The following is a 16,574-nucleotide window of genomic DNA, read 5'->3' as shown; positions in this document are numbered from 1 at the left end:
TGCATTGCTCAAAGTAGCAAAACCCATCTTGGAAATACCCTTTATTTCTAGGCAGCCTTTTTTCTTCTTTATTATACTAACTGGGTACCTAATTTGCAGTCATTAATTTACTTTCATAGCCTTTGTAGGGCGAAGGCAAAATAATATCTGTGTTAAAGGCAAAGGAAAGTAGTGCAGATCCATTAACAAGGAAAAAGAGCAGGTAATATAAAGGGAACATAAATGCATTCAAAATCTCTTTTTGCTTCGTTTTTCTCAGAGACATTTCATTACAATCAGATATTTAGCAGTTCTTTTCAAGACCTTAATAAGAACACAAGGCACAAAAAAAGAGAAAGAGCTAAAAATGGATATACCACCATGAGTAGAAACCAAATCATTAGAAACAAAAGTTGCCTTCAAAAATGAACACAGAACTTCTAACATCCAAAGGGCAAAAACAGAGGCAAAAATTCAGTGCTTAACAATAAAAAGTGAAAAAAAGGATGGCTTGAGATGCTACAAACCAGCCAGACTGCCTTCCATGCAGGTTCCTAATGATTTGCAACTTGCAGAGTTATTAGGAAAAATTAAGAATGGAATTTGTTACTGAGCACAGTGCTCATAAAACACAGCAACTCATTAGACCTGTGCACATGGATTTGAGAGGCCACAGCTGGATTACTGTGACTAATTTTGATCATCCTACTGAAATAAAGCTGGACAAATTGAAGGCAGTTCAGAAATCAAGCTGCAACGCTAACAAGGGACCTGGAAATGTGACCTGAAAGGAAAGTAAAAAGGAAATACCTCAGAGAAGGGAGCACTGGAAGTGGGTGTGATTATGCTTCTTGCATGTGAAGCAGAGAGGCAACAGCTGGCTATTCCTCATGGCCACAGATGGTGGAGAAAGAGGGGAGAGCAGCCTGACCAGGGCTGGAATAGGGTTAGCCATGATTTAAGTGGTGAGACACCTTGTCTGGGAGACCATTGCTCACAAGACTCCCTTCACCTGGAACTAGAAGGGAGCAGGCAAACCCCAGAGGTGCATGGCTTAGCAACCTTAAATCCTGCCTCAGAAAACAGGGAAATAGGGAAAAAGCTGGTGTGGGTTATTAAGAGCCAATTGCACCATGTGAGCCAACTCTCTTTTCTTACAGCATTACTGGTCTAGTAAGAGGCAAGTGTGAGGTGTGGGGTATCCTGCCTCCACCAACATCTCCAGGACAAGAAGTTAATTGTTTTTGTTAATTTGTAATTGCAGAGACAGGGAAATGGGGCTGAGTGTGTCCCATCTGCTGAGGTCCTGAACCCAGAGCTGCCCAAAGCGGAGCTGGGCACAGCAATGCTCTTCCCTTTCATGAAAAGCACAGAGGCTTTTTTCCACTCTTTCACACTGAAATGAAACAAACTCTTTTGAAATGTTTAGTAAAAGCACATAGGAAGAGAAGGAAAGGGAGAAAGATCCTTTTCTCCTCCCCCTTCCCCACATCCACAACCCCCTAGTAGCTATCAGCCCAAGAGATAGTGATATTAATTTGGGAAGTTTTGCTCAGGCAGACCCAGAGCAGAGCCCAAGCCCCTCATTTTGTGTTTTCTCATGTGCTTTGATTATGCCAAAGTGCAGAACTTTCTCCTTTTTCTTTTTTCTCTTTTTGCCCTCCAGCAATTCTGTACTAAAAATCACACAACAAGACCTTCAATGGAGAAACACACTCTGTGAAAATCTCAGCTGTGGCGGGTCAACATTTTCCAACAGAAAAAAAAAAAAAAAAAAGATTTTTATCAGAAAGCTCACAGCCTGCTCCAGCACCAAGATTTCAGAGGCAGCTGAGCTTTAAGTGCCTCGTATTTCTGCATATCAGGGTCGTCAGTCAGGCATCCAGAAAACAAGGAGCACAGGAATAATGATCACCTCTGACACGGCTGGAGTGACTTATCCAGCATGACACGGGCCCCCGTGGCAGCCCTATCCATCACCTCCTTGGGCTAGCATTCCTGGAGTCATTTTTTTTCTCCAAAACATCAATACTAGCTAACATTTTTTAAACACTGTCATCCATTTCAGTCAATCTTATTCTTCATAATTTCAGTTTCTTTCTGTTGGGAAATTGGAGTGTATTTCACCGTGTGAAGTGTCAGGAGAACAACTGCGTCAAGGAACAACATCCTTTCCCTTGCCACTTATATTTGTTTGCTCTAGCAAAATGTACACAGTCACCCCAGCAAGAGATTAACTGTTCTGATGCACCACCACAGCCTGAGCATCTCGTAGACTTACTGAAAACCTCAACATCCAAAACCTCTGCATGAGCAGAAATCAGATTTTTAGGTAGTTTGATCTTGCTACCCAGCCTTCTGCTGCTTTTTTTTCCTTCCTTCATAACATGGGATCATTTAGATAAAATCTTAATGGTGAAGCTGCTGCTTGGCTAGGTTCTCCATGCCATTGCCTAAGCCTATTTATATGCAATAATCTCCCCAAGAGCTTTTATTTTTCACTTTTGTCAGCCCAAAAAACATGCTGGAATTAACATATAGTATCTCACTCTACTTACTTGCTACTGAATCCAAATACTCAGGGGCAAGTTGTTAGCAAGGAGAGAGTAAAACAAGCACAGAAAATCCATGCCAAGCCCTAAACAGACAAGGGTGTGAAGAATCCCCCTTTGTTATAAAGCAGTAGGAGACTCCTTGGAGTCCTCTCCTCAGAGGGACCTGCAGATATTACCCCAGGGCAGCACTGAGCAAATGGATTTGCAACGTGTTTTAGGGAATTTCTGGGAGCTGTTGAGAGAGATAAATCTTTCAGCAAAACAACCCAAAACAACCCAAAACAAGGTTCTCTGCTAACAGCACACACCCAGCAATTTAGCATCCCTAAATTTCACAGAGGTTATCTGCTGTGTGACAATCCCTGGGGGGTGGTGTTGGATGCATGTTGGCAATGACCTTCCCCAGCCATTTCCTGCCCTGTTTGCTTTGACCTTCCATTGCAGTGCCCAAGTGTCCTGTGGTTCCTTGCTGCTGGCTTGGCTTGGACCTCAGGACAGCAGGGACAGGCATTCTGTCCCCAGAGCATCCCTCTCTTTCTCCTTCTAGCAAGGTTTTGCCTTGTGGACAGGGATTCCCCCCTCTCAGTGAAAGAGGTGCTAACTCAGCTGTGGTGTTAATTTTACTTGGGCCAGAAGAAGTGATTAATTGGTCTGTTTATTCTTTTTAATCTTGACATTGTTTGTTAACAGGTCCAACTTCTGCTTGATCTGGCTTGATCTTATTTTAGTTACTATAAATATATAATAACTATATCATATAGTTATTATACACCTATCTTTTAAAAAGGGTGAAAAACAGTCTCTTCTGCATATTTCATGTGCACACACATATGGTGACATGTCAGTTCTTTACATCCCACTCTCAGGGAAAGGAGATTTAGCTTAATGACTATTTGCAGAGGCTTTTGCAAAGAGCTGGACCATCATTTCTCATGTAATCCCAGCCAAAATAACCTGCTGTTGTAAGAAACCTTGGAAAGGACTTTGGTGATGTGAAAATACTGCAAATCATTATTGCAAATAAGATTTAATCTGTATAAAAATCTATGTCATTCTTGGCATGTACCCACAAAGTCTATCTCCTAAGAAAAGGTTTGCCTTGAAAGAGAAAAGGTAATTTGTCCTGCCTTAGAAGAGGATTTTAAATGATGGGACACATTCCAAGAATAGGTCTGAGAAGAAAATATGGAGACTGCAATCCTATGATCAGAGTGATAATGGGTTTGGTCCCTGATTAAAGAGAAAAATTCCACTTTGATGTGCTCTCTGCAGTCAGGACTCATGATGAATAAGCAACAAATACCAAGAAACGAGCTTGAGAGAAGCACAGAAATTAACTGGTTCTTGTGGCCACTGGAGTCAGACCTGCCCTGCCTTACCCATGGCAGTGACTGACACCCCAGTGGCAGCTCAGACTGGCTGCCAACACCAACAGATTTTCATTGGGACCATGAAGAACTGCAACCCAAAAGGTCCAAAATTGTAGTAAGGACAGCTGTCTCTCAGGATGGATGAAGACTATCGTGCTGTTGATGAAATATTAAATAAAGAATATAAAATATAATATTTAAATAATATAAATAGATATAATAATATAAATAATATAAAATATAAAATTAAATAAAGGATATAAAATTCTTGCAGGAGTATCTAGGGGAGGTATTCATTTAGGTGCTTGTACTGTATGGGAGATCAATTAGAATTAGACATCCTTGCTTGAGATGATTTGCATGTTGGACCTGGCTGTCCCACAGCCAGAATTTAAAAAAAAAAAAAAAGATCATCCTACAAAGCAGTTGAAGTTGATGTGAATGAAGGAAATGGAGATAAGGAAAGCAAAAACACAGAGATAATGCTCCTTGGAGCAAACCCAACAATTTGAGAGCCCTTGGGAGAGTGTTTTGGGTTACCAGGGGGTTCAAATGGCACCAGTGACACTTTTCCCCACGTCAGCAAGATCTACCACAATTTCATTTGGAATTGGACAAGCTATTTAGTCTAGAGAAAAAGAGCAATATTTTTATGAAAGTTTAATATTTTTTTCCTTTCAATGTCTTTGCAAACAAAATGCTTCAATGCCTCCTGCTTCCAAGATGTTTAATTTTAGGCTGAAGAGGAGTTTAGTTTGAATTTCAATATTATCAAACAGTCTTTGTGATTTTAAAGATTTTATTTCTCTGGGAAAATTGAAAGATTTTCCTTTAAATTTTAAAAAGTAATTTTTCCCCAATGGACCAGTGAATTGCAAATCATCTGCACACTAAATCTTCTGTATGCTGGTAACATCTGTTCAACAGTTGCCTTTTTTCAAAATTTACAGCAGCACACCACGATAGCCATGTCTTTCTGTCCCTCCTACATGCAATCTTTCACTTTCTGCTTTGCTCTGGGAGCTGTCTGTGCTTATATTATTGCAGCAGAAAAATGTAGAACATTAGCATCTGTTAATCCTTTTATACCTCAAGCCTTCACATGTTTGTCCAACTCTGCTTTTCATTGTGCCTTCATATCTCTGGAATAGCCTGAAAATTCCAGATACAGCAAAATAACCCATGAGTGTATCCTGGCCCTGTGGTGCTGCTGGAAGGCTGTTTTAGAATTAAGATAATTCAGTGGTTTGAGTGTGTTTGCTGGATCCCTAGGAGCAAACTTTTACCCCACTTTGCAGGGATTTAGCCATTCAGATGTTATTAATATCAAGCCATGCTGCTGAATCTACATGTTCTGTAAGGGAATAACCTAGATTTGAGTGCCTTGCTTTGCACCAGACATTTATTTCAGCATATAATAGAAAGGATGAATGGAACTTGACTTTAGCCTACAGTGTTACTGTGGCATGACAGAGGAGGAATGAGAGGCTAAGGAATATCTAGCAGAGATCTTCACAGTAAATTTGGACCCTGGATTTCCTTCCACACCACATTTTAAAGCCTTTGTGGGTTAAAAATAGAATCCTAGAGCAGCCTGAATTGGAAGGGACCCACAAGGATCATGGAGGGAGAGCTGAGAGATCATCACAGAGAGCTGCAGTCCGTGGCAAAAAGGGTAAGCTTGCTTAAGTGACATGGGGTGAGAATGAGAGCCCTGCAAAGAGGCAGCAGGACATTTTGGTATTAGACCTGTAGGTTTTCTTCAAGAAAATATGCATTTTTATAAACAGAATTGAATATGCATCAGTGAAAAATAAAAGTCCAAGAAAAAGAAAATTCAAAGAAGGGAAACAGCATTGTAAGTTGGCAAAGTTAGAGTGTTCTTATTTATATTGAATAGTTAACAAAATTATAGGAGAGTGATTTCAGTGGGAGGGATCTGCCATGAAACATCTGCTCAGGGCATTGCCCCAGCACATGGCAATCATGGCTTGAAGTCAGGGAAAATCAGCCGGCTCCAAATCTGCCCATGAAGCTCAAACCCAGCAGAAAGTGTCCCCAGGTCACCCTGCCCCTCTCACCTGGATTTTTGCCTTCTGCTGGGCTTCTTCTGCTGCCTGTGCTCCAAACACACCCTGTGCCCCTCAGAGCATTCCTGCTGCTTGCAAGCAACCTTTATCCAACTCAGTTCCTCATCAGGGCTGAAGTGGGGTGCTCATTTCTGAGTGCAAAAGATGAGCTTTGTGGGGGATAATGAAAGAGAAGGTGAAGTCACCTGTGGGTAAAAGTGAAAGGTGTAAGGGCTGCACCACCACTCCTCAGTCTGTCACAGGCAAACCCCTCCTTGTTCATGGGCTGGCAGTTATCCAAACCCAGTTATCCAAACCCCAGGGTCAAAAACATCATCACAGTTCTGTGCTACCCCACCCACACTGAGGGTGCAGTGGGGGAGGCAGCAGCCACTCCTGCACATGGAACCACAGCTGGCTCCTGCACTATTGGCAGATGTAGGTCCACACTGCAGCTTTCAAAGTGGCATTTGATGATTTAGGGGTAGCTAAAGCTTCTCTGAACCGGGTTAATTGTAGAAAACTACAGAAATATTCCTGCCAGGACTTCCAGGCTGAGACTTCACCACGTGTGCTTGTGCAGGAGATCAGACAGGTCTGCCTATACAAACCCTCTGCTCTCCAACCAGCTCCTAGAATAGAATCATAGAATCACAGCATCATTAGGGTTGGAAAAACCTCTAAGATGATTGAGTCCAATCTCTGGCCAAACACCACCTTTTCAACTAGACCAGAGCACTGTGTGCCACATCCAATCGATTCTTGAACACCTCCAGGGATGGTGACTCCACCACTTCCCTGGGCAGTGCATTCTAATACTTAACAACCTTTTCAGTGAATAAATTTTTCTGATTTCCAACCTGAACCTCCCTGGCACAGCTTGAGGTTACATCCTTTTGTCATAAAACAACTCATAAAACACAACACAGAAATGACCAAAGCCTGACACTCACCAGGTTTCACATAATCAAATTTTACAAGTTTCAAAAGCAACTCAGCAATGACTGCAAATTGCTAAAGAATAAAGTAGCAAATGATAAATTGATTGCCTGCTGGTTTTTTGTGCATTAATTTGTGTTATGGCTTTCCAATCTGAAATTGCTTGACTAGATTTTTGCTGATTGTTTTTATTTGTAGCTCAAATTGCAAAAGAAATGACTGTGGTAACCTGAATGTTTCAAGCCTAATGAAGAACTGATCAATTGTCATATTGTAGGGTTTTTCTGAGCCCTGGTTACTGACCTATCTTCTCAGGATGAAAATTACAGTTATTAGCCAATTACCAACTAAGAATGCAAAACTGAGTCTTGTTTTGATGACAGAAAGATGGAAGAAAACCTGAAAAGCTGCCTGTTTGCCTGTCATCACTTTGTTTACCTAGGGATGGAGATGCACAGATTACCTTTTCAGTTGAATTATTCCCTAGCAGAGGAACTGAGATCTGGTTGCTTCCTCCTCCAGTTCAGTAATGCTATTTTTTAAAGCATGTATTTCACTAAAAGGTATAACTTTATTTTATAATCTAAAAGCTTGCTCTGGCTGTTATCAGGCAAGAAGGAGGTGGAAGAGTAGAATGAAAAGCTCAGCATGGAAATGGCTCCACGGAAATAAAAAACTGCTAGGAATCATCTCATCTGGTGAGAAGAAACTGTACTGCATTGTCAGTGTCTGAGGAGCAGAGTGGTTCCCATTGAGAATCCTCCATCTGGCAATCTGATTTTCTTTTCTTTTCTTTCTAAAGAACAGAAAGTGACAGTGCTATACCTCCTGTATGAAACAGCATGTAGACCGTGGTGGAAGAAATCCCCATCCCATTCCAGCCCATCCCTGCATGGGAAACCTTCCCACAGCCCCATCAGCCACTGAGGGACAGGGCTCATCTCTGCTCATTTCCTCTCTTCTGAGGACACAGACCTCCCCAGCACATTTTTAAGACAGCAGAAGCTTTAAAACACACAAACCTGCACTGTGATCAAAGTTAATTCAGAGTAAATGAGAAGAAATCAGTAGGTTTGCCTTCTGCACGGTGGATCCTGATCAAAGCACAGCTGCCAATGATGTGCACCATATGGGGCAGCAATTGTCTCCTGTTTGTTCCTGTGCCTCCCTAATCCCCCGTGTCCCCTGCAGCTCTGTACCTGCAGCTCTGGCTGGATGGCCACAGAAAGGAGTTGGGCTTTACATATACAGATATATATATATACATACATATATATATATATATATATATATATATATATATATATATATATATATATATATATATATAAGATATAGATATAGATATAGATGATATAGATATAGATATATAGATATACATATATAGATGGATAGATAGATAGATATAGATATAGATATAGATATAAATATAGATATAGATATACATATATAGATATACATATATAGATATACATATATAGATGGATAGATAGATAGATATAGATATAGATATAGATGATATAGATATAGATATATAAAATTATGGAGATGGTTTGTCTTGTTATGGTAATCACATCCTAAAAGGTTGAACAGGTAGCAGCTGTAAATGTGGTGAAGACTCAGCTGATACCAGCTGAGCTGCATTGTCTTTTACATCAAAAAACAGCTCATAGCTGAAGGTCTTAAAGATTCCTGGAACCTTGCTATTTTTATTGATGGTCCTACTACTCCTGATAAATAAGCAGAGATCTGTGGAGCAACCAAAGCAGAGATGACCCTAAACAAAAAAGGAAAATCAGTGCCTGTTAGAACTGGGAAATGAGAACTAAATTCAGCTAAATAAAAATAGCAAATACATTTATCTGGATGTTTTTGTACATAGGAACTGAAAGCTTTGCTGTTGCATGGCATGAATAGGCATTACCAGACCTCTGTCAGGTGCCAGACACACAACCAGGTATGTGAGATTCCCTGGAATTCCATTGTGGCTCAGGGAAAATGCTGGCTGGAACTGATACAATCCTGTTTCTATGGGAGGAAGGCACTGATTTCTTCTAGGTTTGAAGATATCATGACAATATGTACAGAATCTGTGCCTTTAAAAAGTTGAAGAAACAAACAGTGAGGATTGCTGATAAATTTGGATTTTAGAAATCTATTAGGCTTAATTCATAATTCCACGGTTGGGAGTCCACAGCTTTATCTTATCACAGTGTCCAGGCAGGCTGCTGGCTATTTCTAGCTCATGACCTTTTATTTCAATATTTTTTAAATCCATCCAGAGTGCTATAATGCATGAGAAGAACCTTTTGCATCCACAGCAGGAGCTGCTATGTGCTCGAGACTGTTTCATATCAACTCTCTCCAAGTTTCACACAGCAGACAGCCCACAAGGGGATGAAGGACAGGGTCAAAGAAAACCTAGATTTTGGTAGGGTGGTAGAAAAATCCTTCCAGGTTAGTGCAGTTGTGGGAAGTGGAGCATGTCTGTGTACATTACTGCAGCACTGTAACAAATAAAGCCTTACTCCAAAGGCAAGAGGGAGCCTGGCCATTCATCCTAAATGTCAGAGCCCTGACAGAAAAGCCCATTATAAACACGTGAGGAGCTGAAGCCATCGTTGTGCCAGTGAATGGGATGAATAACAGCAATGAATAATAGCAAAACAATAGCAGGAAAAATTGCCTGGTCACCCTGCATCCACTAGGAGCTAAATCACACCCAGGACACACGTGCGGACCTGGAATTTGGCAGCGCTGAGCTGCCTGCACTCAGAGTCCCCTTATCTGCTCACCAGCCTCTGTTGCAGCCTGGAAGCACTGACAGCAAGGGAGTGGTGACACTTTCCCCAGCATAATATCACCCACATCCAGCACTGCATTGAAGAAGTGCAGGAAAATGTGGCCAAAATTCAGCATTTTCCATGGGGGCAGTCTGGAAAAATGTGTGGCTCGTGAATGGTAATTAGCCAGTGTCATGGCTGAGGTGTAGAAACACCTCCAGCTCTCCATGGAAATCAAATTTCCATCTGAATAGAGCCCAGTGGCTTCTAAAATCAAAACCTGTGGGTTTGTTTTTGTTGCTTCTATTTAGGAAAGCTACATTTGTGACTGTATGCTCAGCTCAGATTAGGAGGTAAGAAAGAACCTTTTCCTTTGATTTCACTTTTTCATTCTGAGGGATGAGAGCAAAACAGACCAATCAATAACAATAATTATCATTTTCTTTTTATTGATTTTTATTGAGAAGCCCTTAAAGGCATCATGATTAACTTAGAGATAACTTGAGGAGATTTATTAGGTTTTGAATTCTGTTGTGACACAGCAATAATAAGTGATTTCTATATTCAGATTCTCAGCCTTCCTGGCTCTAGGGCTGAGCCAGAATGAGTGAGGAGGAGAATTCACCAAATATAATAGAGCTATTGACACAATCTGGATTTGCTATTTCCTAAGTAGCACATTTAATACAGGAGGCTGCATTTTGCAAAGCAGGTGCACTGACTTCACCTGGCCTGTACAATTTCCCATTGCTTTTTATCCATGTAATGTTTCCTGTCCTTTTTGTGTCCACCACATTGTCCATGAGCAATTTGCACATTGATGAGAGAGGCCAGACAGTGATTCTTGGAGATTGAAACATTTTAAAGGAAAACAATTCAGCTGGACACTTCTTGGCTCATTAACTTCAGTTGGCCACACATGCATTGTCACTGAAAATAAAAAGTTCCTTCATCTGCTCTATTTATAGAACACTGAAGAAAGTGCTGTCCATCCCTTCTGCTGTGACAGTTCTCCAAAATTCACTGTAACCTGCCAGGAAGATCCTCAGACTTTGCTCACACTCTCCACAGGGACCCCTTGTTTTCACCTATTTGATCAGCCCCTCTTGACACCTCCTCTGGCCCCACACAAAATGCTTCTCTGCCTGTCTCTGCATCCTCCTGTGTGAGCTGTATGCAGCTCATTATTCTGCAAATTATTCAGGGGATACACAAACTAGAAGAAAATCTCACATAATCAATTCCTCCCTTCTAAAGCACAAGTTAAAAATAGAAATGCAAGACAAGATAAGAGATAGGAGCGTGAATAAATAATTGTTTGCTCTGCAACTGAGTGTTGGCCCTTGGTTTGTCAATAGTTTATTGCTTTACTCCATAGAAGACTAGGATGACAAGTGACCTTGTCCCCAGACACATGAAATTCAGATGCATTATAAAGCAACACCTTCAGATTGTAGGAGTTTTATTTTTTTTCTCAGATCTGCCTGTTATTCAGTACAAATAACATGTATTAAATGTGATATTCTTTTCAGCAGGTGCTCAGCCTCTTGCCTCTTCCTGGGTCAAAATTTCTATAATTACCTTTATTTTGCACAATAACTCATTTATCTCTATCTATTTTGCCTTATGAATGCTTTGTGACTTGTTCAAGACCTGTCCATTACGACTGTGTGGTGTTTGTACAATGGGCTTCCTTATCATTTCAGTTCAGTAAGAGGTTCCTCTGTTTCTGAAATCTCTGAAAATAGCTTTATATTAGATATCAAGGGTTTTTTATACAGTTATTATGTTTTATCTACCAGAGGAGCACTCATGGTTCAAGCATTTTAATGTGATCACTGTCACATTCACAACAAATTTCTGCCTCTGAATATCATTAAGAATTAAAATTTTTGTCTTCAGCAGGCAGAATAATCAAAGCAAAATCTTTAAAGTATTGGTAGGATAAGGGCAGAAACTTTTATCTTTAATAAACTGTCAGGTGTTCCTTAGCTACAAATATCTACTAATAGATGTTTGTTCACCTGGAATGTGCAACCACCAAAAGGAATTTTTAAATGTTGTCGGATGGGTTGGATTCTACTTTTATTTTAAACACATCCATTAAGAGCTTGGAAAGAATTTCCCTTTCCCAACATCTGCCTTTCCTTCCCTACACAAACTCTCTTTCAATGTGTGGCAAATGACAATATGGGGAAGTGATGGCACTGACATGCTGAAAGCTTCAGAAACTCTTACCCGAGCTTTTCTACATCACTGAAATCCAGCCCCTGAGCATGGAAGCGGCTGGTGATTAAGAAGTTTCCTTCTGTTTCTAAAACAGAAATAGAAGAAAGGGATCACATCCTTTGTCTGCAATTAATTTGGAGTTATCAGCCTCAGTATTTCAGAATTATTTTTCCAAATGAAAATATTTCATAATTTTCCCATGAAGAGAAAGTCAAACATGACAGAAAAGGTTCTGTTCCACTGTGGACTGTAAGAAACAAAAATCAGAAATGTGAAAATCTGCCACAGAGGGAGGGACTTCAAAAATTTACTGTATGTCATACAAATGTCCAAAAATATGAGTACTCATACATATTTTGAAATATATAATTTTTTAAATATATGTATGTGTACATACATATGCCTACATGTATTTTTGGGGCAAACTCCAGATTGAGTTCCCACAGTATGGGAGACGATGGCAAGAAGGAAATCTGCATGTGGGGACACATCATTCCTGGTCACAGAGCAATCACAGCCCATCACCAAACGCTGCTGTTGGTTATCATTGCCTGCATCAGTCACTGGCTTTTCAGTCACCCTCCACACAAAAGTTATTTTACAATTTGCCAGCTATTTCCCAAGGCTTTAGAATGCCCTTTAGATATATTGTGTGGCTTTGCCCAAAGCAAACATGCACCTCAGGCTTGTGGAACTATATTTCTTTCAGGGTTTCCTGGCTGCCATCACCTATTGATATTATTTGATTTGCAGCCGCTATTCAAAGCAAACAAACAAAATCTCACAACTTCTTAAACCTTCCTCCACATAAGCCACTGATATTTACTGGGAGCAAGAGGGACAGGTAAAGCTCTATTACACTTGTACTCACCTGTCTTTAGAAACGAAAGCAAAGGTTTAGCAAGTTATTTCCTTATGATTTTTCAGCCTGCCACTCTTAAGTTTCCTGGCTTTATCTTTGTTATGACTGATGCTTCTTCCCATGGCCACGAGCAGGAGGGACAGACCCGCAGCAAAAAGACCCAAAGCAGCATTTTTCCCACTAATACCTGTCCCAACAGTGTACAGGTGACTCAGCTGTTTGCAAAGCATCCAGCTACCACCCTGCTTGAAACTTCAGTGGGTGTTTCAGTGTTAAATGTGTGGGTAGGGAGGGTATCCCAAAGCAGGGAGTATCCCAAAGTGATGCCCTATATTCACCTTTCCAGGCTCTTGTTTGACTGGTCCCTGGTACCTGGAGCCTCACTGCTACCTGGTACAATATTGGCCAGCACAGAATGGGCTTCCAGGCTGTCCCCAGGACCTGCTGACACAAATATCTTCCTCCAGCTGTGGTCACTATTGTAAAGTGCAGGTGAACCCAGTGGGAAGGAATGATGATTTCTAACTCCAGTTCAGATGGCTAAACGATTTCTGTATTATAACTATGCTATAATACATTAATATACTATAGATAGGAAGATACTAAAACTACATACCTACTTTTCTAACTACCATATCTAACTAACTCACAATTTGTGACCTTCTCTCAAGAGTCCAGACACAGCTGGACCCTTAAATAGAGTAGTAGGAATAGTGCTGGATTGAATTAAATTTGTTCTCTTAATAAAACAAATATCTCCTTTTTAAGGCAACATAATCTGCACAGCCCAGAGTAGCAGTGGTTCCATACTAGACATGAATGTGGACATGAAGGGGGACAGCTGGGATGTTGAGCACTTCATGGCTGTCCATAAGCTTGACACCTGCACCTGAATTAAAAATGAACAGGAAGGTTTCATCTGATTTGAATGTAGCTGCAGCCACCACAAGGTACAAGTGGGCATTTCTCAGATGAAGAACCAACAGGGTTCAGTTGTGCCTTCTTGTTGTTTTCTTTTAAATAAAATTTTTATAATAAAGTCTGATTACATTGATGCCTTTATTCATTTATTTCTGCAGGAAAGCCGGTGGTAATTAACTCGCACCACAGCCTGCAATTTGCATGTTAAAGTTTACAATCATCCTGTCACGGGGCCATAATAAGCACCATTTTACAAGGGGAATTCAGTAATTGAGGGTTTGCTTTGCTCATGGCTTGCTGCAAAACCTGGGTGAGACTTTTTGTGCCACCATCTCCGTGTGCCTGGGTCTGCTCTGACTCAGGCAGGGAACAAAATCCATCAGGCTGGCTCCAGGGGAGTGACAGCCGATCAATTTGCCATCCTGCCTCCTCAATGTCAGCCTGCCAGCACAACTAAACCCAGGCACAGGTACATAAACAGACTCTGGCAGTGAATTCAGGGTAAAATACATCTTCAGAGAGTGGCTGTTTGAGCCAGGGCTCCTTTGGGACTAAACACACAGCTTTTTGTCCCACACCCTGTTAAATTTACTGGATGAACACCCCTCTCCTTAGGGACCTTGGAGGTCTCCCCCATGTGCTCCTCCAAGTGCCTCCCTGGCCTTGCCAGGCCCATCTGCAGCATTCAGCTCCTCTGGTGATGGTGTGAGAAAGCCTTTTCTAAACTACTGCAAGCAAAACCATGCAAGGGATGAAAAATTATTAGCCATGTGTCAGTGTCTGATATATTTGCATTGTTTAGACAGAGTAGTTAATCACTGGTAAGACCACAACACGTGGTGTGAATTTGGATTATAACTAATACATATCAAGCAGAAGGCTATTAGTTACATTTAAAGGCACTATTTGATATTATTATTATCGTGAAAGTGAATGCAATTAATTATATTACAATGTCCTTGCAAGATTCCTGTGGCAATACCATGCAAAGAGCTGTTTGCTTTTAGATTCTTTTTCCTTTTGTTCAGACAGGAGCTAATTCAGGCAAGCAAAAGGCATCAGGAGCCAAGATTCTGTTCCCATTAACACTCCTGAAGCCTTGAGTGGTACTGGAGGGGTCAGCAAGTCTGCATTTTTTTTAAGGGGTTTTAAATATAGGGTAAACTTTTCATTTTTGTAAAATAGTTTGTCTGCTGAAATGTCACTTCTTCCCTTGGGCTGGGAGTTAGCAAAGGACAGTCTCCATGTGGTCTCCAAAAAGGACTTCTGAGGGAAGGAATTTGATCCCAGATTTAATTAGAGGTGCAATATTTCCAAGTGTTCCCTCTCTGAAATGTCTCTTACCTATAGGAAAGAAAAGCTTTGGGCATTTCTTTTTTATTTAAAAAGGCAATTGTATTAATTCAGCAGAATTTTGCATTGGAATTGCAATTTGACAGTTTAGTTCCCTGAAAATTGCAATAAAGCCTTCGTTACGCTACATTTTGTCCCCATTTGTCTTGTATACCATTGCCTTGCCTTTGGCACAATCAAAATAATCTTTAAAAATACTGCCATAAATGGATTGACTTTGACCTTCTGAGTATCTTGTCAATAAAATAAAAATGATAAATTTGTTTCAGAGTGCCACTGGCGCAATATTAAAACAGAGTTACAATCTGAAAAGTGACATTTGAAAAATTAAGTTATGGGGAGGGGTCTTATTCTCTGCCAACGGTGCCACATAAATAAGCTCTATTTGCAGTGAAAAGAGGTGATTTTGCTAACTGCCAGTTTGTGCAATTCCTGTGATGTGGCCTCTGCCTCTTACATCATCATTAGCAATTAAAGATTACTGCAGCAAGAAATTAGCTGACCCTTCTGTTGCTGAGGCACGGAGCAGAGCAGCTCCACCTCAGTCCCCTCCTGTGCCCACTCTGCAGTGCTGACATGGAGAAAAGGGACCTGGCCTCATCAAGGAATGGCTCAGACAACCAAGAAAAGGCCGTTTTTGCTACATGGTCAGCTCTTTGGAGATAAACAACTTCTAACAGAATCACCTCAAGGCTTCTTTTTATTAGATGAGAAGAAAAGAAAGGAATATTCTGTAAAAAAGTCAAGAGATGTATGAAAATAAACAGGGCAGGCGAGTAAACAAACACACATCAAGGGGCAGCAGGCTTGATTCACTTTGAGATGCACACACACAAGCCCTGATGAGTTTGGCTTTATGCCAAGCTCAAGTGAGTCTGACCTGCGGCTTCACTATTTGCAAGCCTAACCAGAGCTGATTTCTCAAAACTCTTTCCTGTTGTTTTTAAACCATTTCTCTTTTTTTCTCTTTTCAACATTTCTTGTTCTGAATCTTCTCAGTACATATTTAAAAGTGTGTGAAGTGCACTTTATACTCCAGCATCAATTTATATCATGATTAAATTGTTCATGCATGTAATAAATTAAAATAAAACCCCACGTACTTTCAAAGGTCACAACACTTTGGAACCTCAAAACACTACTTGATTTCTGAGGAGGAGAGACTCAGATGTTAATCCCTAAAATTAGCCTGAAATAACATTAAAAGGTGAAGGGGGTTGGTCCTGATTCAGATATGATGAAAAACTAGACTTCTAAAATCTTTATGTTACTAAGCTTGCACCTTTACATATTTAAATCTGGATTTGTTTGCCTTGAAAATTATTCCAATCCTAAAACAAATCAGAACATAAAAGGATATAGGATTGTCTTGCTTTGAAAAGCCAGGTGTCTGCTAACGAAGGCAGGAGCCTTCTTTGAAATGGAAAATGTAAACCCCCTCCCTCCAAATTATTACAATTTTGAAATTAAGGGGGCTCTCAGGCAAAGATATGGGAATAGGAATAACAGTTCTT

The 16,574-nt window shown here is 40.6% G+C and overlaps 1 protein-coding gene across 1 annotated transcript in view; it reads left to right on the top strand.

The window, feature by feature from the left end:
- Positions 1 to 16,574, top strand: part of LOC128791082 (von Willebrand factor D and EGF domain-containing protein-like) — a 230,157-nt gene that overhangs the window by 19,582 nt on the left and 194,001 nt on the right. The window lies entirely within an intron of this gene.

Source organism: Vidua chalybeata, chromosome 7 (genome assembly GCF_026979565.1).
Source record: "Vidua chalybeata isolate OUT-0048 chromosome 7, bVidCha1 merged haplotype, whole genome shotgun sequence".
Taxonomy (NCBI): domain Eukaryota; kingdom Metazoa; phylum Chordata; class Aves; order Passeriformes; family Viduidae; genus Vidua; species Vidua chalybeata.
This window is presented reverse-complemented; position numbering and strand designations above follow the sequence as displayed.